This window comes from Pelodiscus sinensis, chromosome 4 (genome assembly GCF_052426305.1).
Source record: "Pelodiscus sinensis isolate ZL-2025 chromosome 4, ASM5242630v1, whole genome shotgun sequence".
NCBI classification, from domain to species: domain Eukaryota; kingdom Metazoa; phylum Chordata; order Testudines; family Trionychidae; genus Pelodiscus; species Pelodiscus sinensis.
In genome coordinates, this window is record NC_143055.1 from 107,433,813 (window position 1) to 107,441,446 (window position 7,634).

The 7,634-nt window shown below is 41.0% G+C and overlaps 1 long non-coding RNA gene across 1 annotated transcript in view; it reads left to right on the forward strand.

Moving 5' to 3' along the window:
* The window catches only part of LOC142829562 (uncharacterized), a 233,233-nt gene extending 226,066 nt beyond the window's left edge, over positions 1-7,167 (forward strand). Inside the window, exon 4 of the long non-coding RNA XR_012904070.2 lies at positions 753-7,167. This is a non-coding gene — a long non-coding RNA (uncharacterized LOC142829562). The remainder of the gene's footprint in view (positions 1-752) is intronic.
* The last annotated feature ends 467 nt before the right edge of the window (positions 7,168-7,634 follow it).

Genomic DNA, 7,634 nt, shown 5'->3' on the forward strand with positions numbered 1-7,634 from the left:
TGGGAGCTGCAGCTGGTCCACTTAATACGAATGAAATATTAGATTTGATTTGCAGCCCTTTGATAATGTTCTCAAGAAGTGCTGTACAAAAGCTTTTGAATCTAAATAATTGGAAAAATGTGCAAATATCACTTCACAAAGTGTGACATTTTAATAGGGAGCATTTTATAAGTGGGTCTTGAAAAAAGATGGTGATGAAAGGAAATTTCTGTAGAGTCAGGTGATCACAGGAACTTCTCCTTATTGGCAAAGGAGGAAGGTAAGAAGATCTAGATGCAAGTATTTCTGTCTCAATGCCAAGGTTAAATGCCAAGGGTAAAATATATTGTGTAATTCTGCAGACAAGATGTAATTTAATTCCCAGTTGCATGGCTAATTAAAACTGGTGGATATAAAATAAATGCACATGTGATGTCTGAGAAAACAAATTGTATTTCATGGTTAATATTTTTTGGCCTGCCATGAGACTGCATGAAAATAGATGAAGAATAATTAACATGAAATTGCTTGGGAATGGGTGAAGAATATTTTATTATTCAGCAAAGAAACTGCATGTATTCAAGTCTTTGGCATCACTATCAGCCTCAAAGAACCAGTGAAGAAAAATATTATTAAAAAACAAAATCTAAACAGTATGTTGATTATGCTAATTTATAATCATGTGGTCTCATTTTTGGTTTCTTGCATATGACTTTCTTACTAACTTCATAAACTTATATACTCTTTTTTTTTCTCTTTTTTTCCCCCCACAGGACCTCCTGTAAGTACAGTTGATACATTGTTTGGTCTCCCAAGTTAAACAAGATCAGGCAGAAAGGGGTTAAGACCATGTTAAATAATTGTCACGGTGAATGGCTTGTATTTGATCCAAAGGAAATGTAAAGTTATTGTTAGGACAGTGTAAACTTTTACTGATTTCGCTGGAGTTTGTTTGGAAACATATTTTTAAACAAATCTTTGAAATGGTTAAACCTTACCTCGGCCCTACAGATAGCATTTTTGGATCATAATAGCATGTAAGTATGTATGTCCGTTTTGTTTACTAGTTATTAATGTCTATTCAGTCTGGTATTTAAATGTTAATCTGTTGAAGTACCAGATAAATATAGGTACCAATTCAGCCACGTTTACTGGCAGTGAGTAGTAACTTACTCTGATAAAATAAGCTCGTTGAGAAAGGAGCTGTCTTTTCAATATCTACATGAACCCTTATCCAGACTGCAGCCACTAGATGCTATTGTAATACAAATATTAAATAATAACACTCATCTTTAGCAAGGATAGTAAACTAGCCATAACTTTATTTCTGACAAGATAATTCAATTTTTTCTTGTTCACACCTTTGCAGACTTAACTCGCATATCTCTTTCTATATATAGTATTTAAAATATGTATCTAAAAATGTATCCATATATGTTGTCATACTATACCATCCGTGGATAACAATGCAACCATGGGACTATTGTCTTCTGTAAAGTGATTTTAGTAGACTTGTTCTTTTCTTTCCTTGGTTTTTCCTCAGTCTTACTTTCATGACCCAATTATCTTATCAACTGAGTTACATGTGTATTTTAAAACAATTAATTAATATTCTGAATTTCTGTCATCTTGACACAGTCATTTTAGGGTTAACTGTAACTACCAAGTAGTAATGTTACAGGAAACATTTTAACTTCTAAATTGTCAGTGCTCAGTGGCTTACATACATAAATTCATCTGAAAAGTTATCAAAGAAGGAGTAGGCTTAATGCACACTATTGCTTTTTAAGTTGATTTTTCTAAATATTTTTTGCAGTTTCTTCTCAGAACATGCAAAGATCAAGCATTAATCAGGATATAAATGATTTTCCTACAGCAAGAGACTTTAGCAAAACAGATAGTGAAATCTCCCTAATGAATTAGCACAGTTCCATTTTTTGTTTGTTTGTTTAATGTAAAACCATACATTATTACCATAACTCAGAATTAGCTCCAAGGGCTATGAGTAAAGTTTTCAAAATCATCTTAGTGATTTAGGAGCCTACGCTTTTGTTTTGAAAGTGGCTTGGATACTTAGGAGTGACTTTCAATGAGACTTATTTATCTGAAGGATGGAATTTTCAAAAGCACCGAAATCCATTATTCAGAAATGGTTTAAAAGTCTGTCTCATTGGGAGTCAGTGGACTTGGGCTCCCAAGTGTCTAAATCACTTCTGACAATGTTTTACTCTAAGTTTGAGCCTGTGTATGTAGTGATAACCCTTAAAAACTATACTGTCATTATCACCTGGGATTCCACAGTAGTTCTCTATATTTAGAATAATTAATAAATATGGGACCTTAGGTACCATCACGTAGTAACTGCAGGTGGTGATAACAACTTCAAAGGTAACCACTGAAATTTTAGCTGACATTTCCATCTATAACCAGTGTGTCAGGATTACAGTCAAAGTCCAGTGGTTTTTATAACCCAATAGAGTTTTCTATGATTTCTTCCGTGACACTGGCATACTATTGGTAGCACACCTTACATGTATCTTAGTCTCTTTCTGCCATGTGCTGCCCCTCAATCTATGTGTATAACTCCTAAAGCAAGAGTTCCATCAAGGATCAAAGGCAACAGATGACCCTTTTGTCAGTTATTTTTAATGTTGACTATGCTTTATCTTGAATAACGTTTCTTGCCAAAAAAAAACAAAAAAAACCCCATTGTTTCACTGTATATTTCAGTGCCATATTTGTTCATCTGTAAATATAATCAAATGTAAAAAAGATCAATAGCTATACACATTTAATTTTTTCCATTAGCATGTTGTACATGTTGTTAATGTCACATGTCATGAATATGCTTTTAATGTGTGTCATACCCATTTCACTTCATTCAACCAGGGTCAACCAGGGCAAAATGGCTATCCGGTAACTGCTCTATAATATATTTGAGAGCTTCTGTTGCTCTGAGAATCATTCTTTTCTTTTCTGTCTTTTTGTTTGTGTCTGCCTTCTTAACCTTCTAATGAACTAGGGGAAATTCACCCTTCCCTGATGTTTTTCAAGTGCCTATAGAACAAGAGACTTAACAAAAAAAAGTTGGCTTCTTCATGTAACAGTTCTTTATAAATATTCTAGAGAGATAGACTTGCACAATAACCTATCAACATAATGCAGTGTTTGATAGTAGAAATGTTCTGAATCTGTGCATTCTTGTACACACCCAGATACTTTTTTCCATCTTAATTTTAAATGTTACTTAATGTGGATCCCACATACCTATTTTCATTATCAGAAAGCTGTTCAGCTAGCATATTGAACCTTCAAGTGTTCCACTTGCATTGTATTCTGTTTCTTTTGGCTTAGTTCTATGCATTTTAAGCAAAGTAATTGCTAAAATAAGGGTCCTAGCAATCGTCTGCAAAGATAGTATAAAGCAGTTTTATGATAATGTATAAAATTCACTGTTGTGTCATCTTCATTTATACTTTCATGGCTTTCTGTCTAAAAAATTGAAATGTATGAAATAATGCATCTTTTTGGAGAACCACAAATAAGAGTTTTAGAAAGTAGCCAGTCAGCAGCATAATTTGAATTGTACTGTCATCTTTGTAGGGGCATGTCTACACTAGGAAATAATTTCAAAAAAAGTAAAATCAAAATAATAACTCCCAAAATAACAGAATTGAAATAGCACATTAATACTATAAGGCAGCATCGAAATAGTGTGTCCGCACTGATTGGAGTCTGCCTCACACGTAAAGCCCCCGGAAGTACTCTGGGGAGGGCACCGGGAAGGCAGACACTTCCTGTGGCTGCTTGGTCAGGCAAGCTGAGACATGCTCTTTGAGAGTCTCTACTCTACGGCTGCTTTTCACATGCCACTCCTACGCTGCCTACCCCATCGAGGACACCAAATTGACACTGTACTCTGGTTGCCCTTGCGCATGCCACAGTACTCACATCATGAACTGGAGCTGCTGCAAAGCAGTGCCATGCTCATAGGCCTCGTGTTGCACCTCATGGCGCAGTTTGTCCACACTGCCCACATACTGCACCAGCAGGATGATGAACAGCCCCAAACAGAGGACCCCTTTACACAGGTCCTGGCACTTCTGCTGCTGAAATGACCCTAAATCCACTGGACACGGTTGAATGCTGCTTTGGCAGAGGGAGACTAATTCTGACTGGTGGGGCCGCATCGTCCTGCAGCAGTGGGATGGCCAGCCATGGCTCCAGAACTTCCTCATGTGGAAGCCGCTTTCCTGGAGCTCTGTGAGTTACTCACTCCTGCTCTCAAGTGACAGCGACCCACCATCCCCCTGTAGAAGCACATCACCTTGTGGAAGCTTGAAATGCCAGACTGTTACTGCTTCATCAGGAACCAGTTCCACATGCAGAAATCCAAAGTTGGGGGCCGTGATCCCGCAGGTAGCCATGGCCATCAACAACATCCTGATGCAGAAGGTCATCACTCTGGGCAACATCAACAACAGTGTTGATGACTTTGCCATCCTGGGCTTCACCAACTGAGGGGGGGGGCATAGACGGCACTAATATCCTCATCGTGGACCTCAACCAACATGCCTCAGACTATATAAAAAGGCAGAGGTACTTTTTGATGGAGCTGCTGGCTAACTCCATGTCCTGGGGACAAGCAGGCAAGGAAAGGTGCCGGCCAGGCCAGGAGCCTGCAGGCAGAAGCGGGAGATGGGGTGGCTTGGCCTCCTTCTGTGTCCCACACACACTGGGTCACCCCATGAGCACAGGCTCTTGCACGATCCCCAGGCCTAGTAGGCTGAGCGAGGAGCACCCAGCCCCTTGCAGCCCACCATCTGCCCCACGTGTGTATAGGGAAAATTATGGAACTCACCTGAAGGGCCTTCCCTGGTTTCGTCCAATGCCTGCAAGACATCATAGGATGAGGCGACTGGCTCCAGGCTCAGGAGCAGTTCCTGGTCCTCTTCCTCCTCCACCACAATCCCTCCCTTGTGGAGGCTGACACCGAGTGTGTCCTGACTGGATTCGATGATGATGGTGAGGAAAGTGACTGGTCCCTTCCCAGGATGGCATCAAATTCAGAGTAGCAGCACATGTGCGGTGCCACCCCAGAGCGTCCTTCCTGCCTGGCCTTATTGTAGGCCCGCCTGAGCCTTTTAATTTTCATATGAATCCCTTCTTGGCCAGGCTGGTGGTCATCCAACTGTAGACCTCAGTGTTGTGCCTTCTGTTGCAGAGATCAGCCATGCTGGTGCTCTTCTACTTCCCTAGCCAGGGGCAGCTGTGTGTGTTGTGGGAGTACTGGCGGGAGGGGGGAGCCTAGAGGGAGCCATGGCTCCTGTGATGATGCAGTGCGGAACTGGGCAAGCAGAGGTCTGCATGTGCCACAAGCCTTTTTCCCGCAGGAGAAGGGGAGCAGTGGAGATGTCAGGTGTGGCCAAAGTATCCACTGTGCAGCTATGAGAGGCCAAGTATTTTGAAATAGCAGCAGCTGAGCATCCACCCACCCACTATTTCAAAATAAATAGTTTGAAATAAGCGTTATTCCTCATGGAAAGCCGGAGCTGCTATTTAGAAATAACTAGCTCGTTGTTTTTAAATATTGGGCTTGGTAGTGTGGAGGCGCCGCGCAATTTTGAAATAAGTGTAGACCATGGCTGGGACACAGAGTGGGAAACCAAGATAGAAAAGATGATAGTGGGCAAATCTGAGACACAATATAATTACAGAATGCAGCAATTTTTTGTCTAATCCTGATCTTAGTAGTAGTTTGGTGCCTTCAAAACTTTGGGTTGCTTGTTCAAATCAGGCAGTTAGATGTCTTACTGCTCCATATGTGTTAACAATTGCTGTGTGTGCATGCAAACCATAGTATTGAGGCACTCCAAATTACAGAGGAAAGGGGAGGGCAGGAGTGTGTTTGGAACTATCAATCCAACCCTAGTAGTAGTTTAAAGGCAGCATTGTGGTGAAAGAGTCAACAAACAATACAGGGGAATTTCATCTAAAGAACATGGTCATGATGAAACTGTAATCAAAAACTCTAGAAAGAAAGACCGAAAATACTTCAGAGTCCAAATTGCAGTTCTATTCATAATGTTTAAGTGACTTAGACCAAAGATGTTCTGTGTTGGGAGGGAAAGTAGACAATAATTCTATTCTGCCTTCTGCACTAGCCTACATGTTCTGATTACAGAGGATGGTGTTTCCAGAGAACCCCTACAGAGCTAGACTCTCAAACCATATGGGGATTTAATAGGACCTGGGTGCTTAGCTTTAGCAAGAATTGTAATTGATGCATGGTGAAGATAATGTAGGAAGCAGAAAGAAACCATTTATTGTGTGGTTTGAAATGTAAGCCGATCTGATGATAATTTATTTGTCAAAAAGATGGTTACAGACATATGTTCATAGAGTCCATAGTTTTTTTTAACTGTGAGTGTATTTACAGCCTTAGGGCCTAATCTTTGGTCCCACTCCATTTTCTTTGGACCCTAGAATCCAAGAGCTTCTAAAATCCACTTTGTTTCATCCACCCATCCTTCTGAACATGGACCAGAGTTCTTCAGGGACTGCGTGGCAAAAATTAGAACTGAAGCAATGCTGAATATCATTTTTGCTATTATTAAATGCATGGCGCTATCAATGACATAACCTGGGTCAAGTTGTTGATTTTTGTATGAGTGTGAGAGAGAGAGATGTGTGAACGGCTCCATTGTTAGCTCTCAGAATAGTTCTGATGTCTGGTTGTTCACATTCGGCAAAGAGCCAGTCAGCCATGCTTCTCCACCCTGGGGACAGGTTTTTCCTTGTTGCCTCACAGATAGTATGACTTACACATCATGCAGCTGGGGTGTTTTTTTTACTGAGAGCCAATCTACTGAGTAAACTGCACCAGTGTTCCTTCAACCTCCCCAAAGCAAGTTCAGCAGTCTCAGAGATGCCAACTCTCCTACTCTTCCATAATCCTCTCAATTTTTATATGTAATTATGAAATTACTAATTCAGGCTGAAATCTAATTTTGCAAATTCACACATATATAGTGTGTGTGTCACTCACAAGCAAACAGGTCACCAACACAACAAGTAGTAAGGGACATTCTATTCTTCCTCTTTTGTGGTCCATGCACAGACTGCGCAATGAGGGTCTGATAAGAGGCAAGCTGCGGTGATGTTGAATATGTTGCGGCACTGCTGTATTCACCAGTCAAGTCACAGGCTGCATATTGTGGTGTAATTGCCCCATGTAGACCCTCTTGGACTATGTAAAAGTGTTCTAGCATGCCAGCAGGGTCCACATGGGGTGGTTAGAGTGCAGTGCACAGCCTGTGGCTTGGGCAGTGAATACAGTGCCAAGTGACAAAGGCTGTGGCTTGCCTCCTATCAGGCACTCACTGTGCAGACCAAGGAGGAGGAGAAGGTGGAGCGGCAGGATGAGGTGCTGGTGGCAGAGGAGGGAGAATCTTGGGAAGGAAGTTCAAGCCTGAGAATGGCCAAGGTAAATAAGAGTCAAAGGAGTTCCGTGAGAAGGCAACTTTCCTACGATTGATTCTCCCTTTCTCCTTGTTTGGGATTGGAGGATCACAGTTGCAATAGCCCTCCTCTTGACTTTATACAGTGAGGGAATGGGATTGGAGGAGATGCCCCAATTTCTGTGGGGGTGAAGT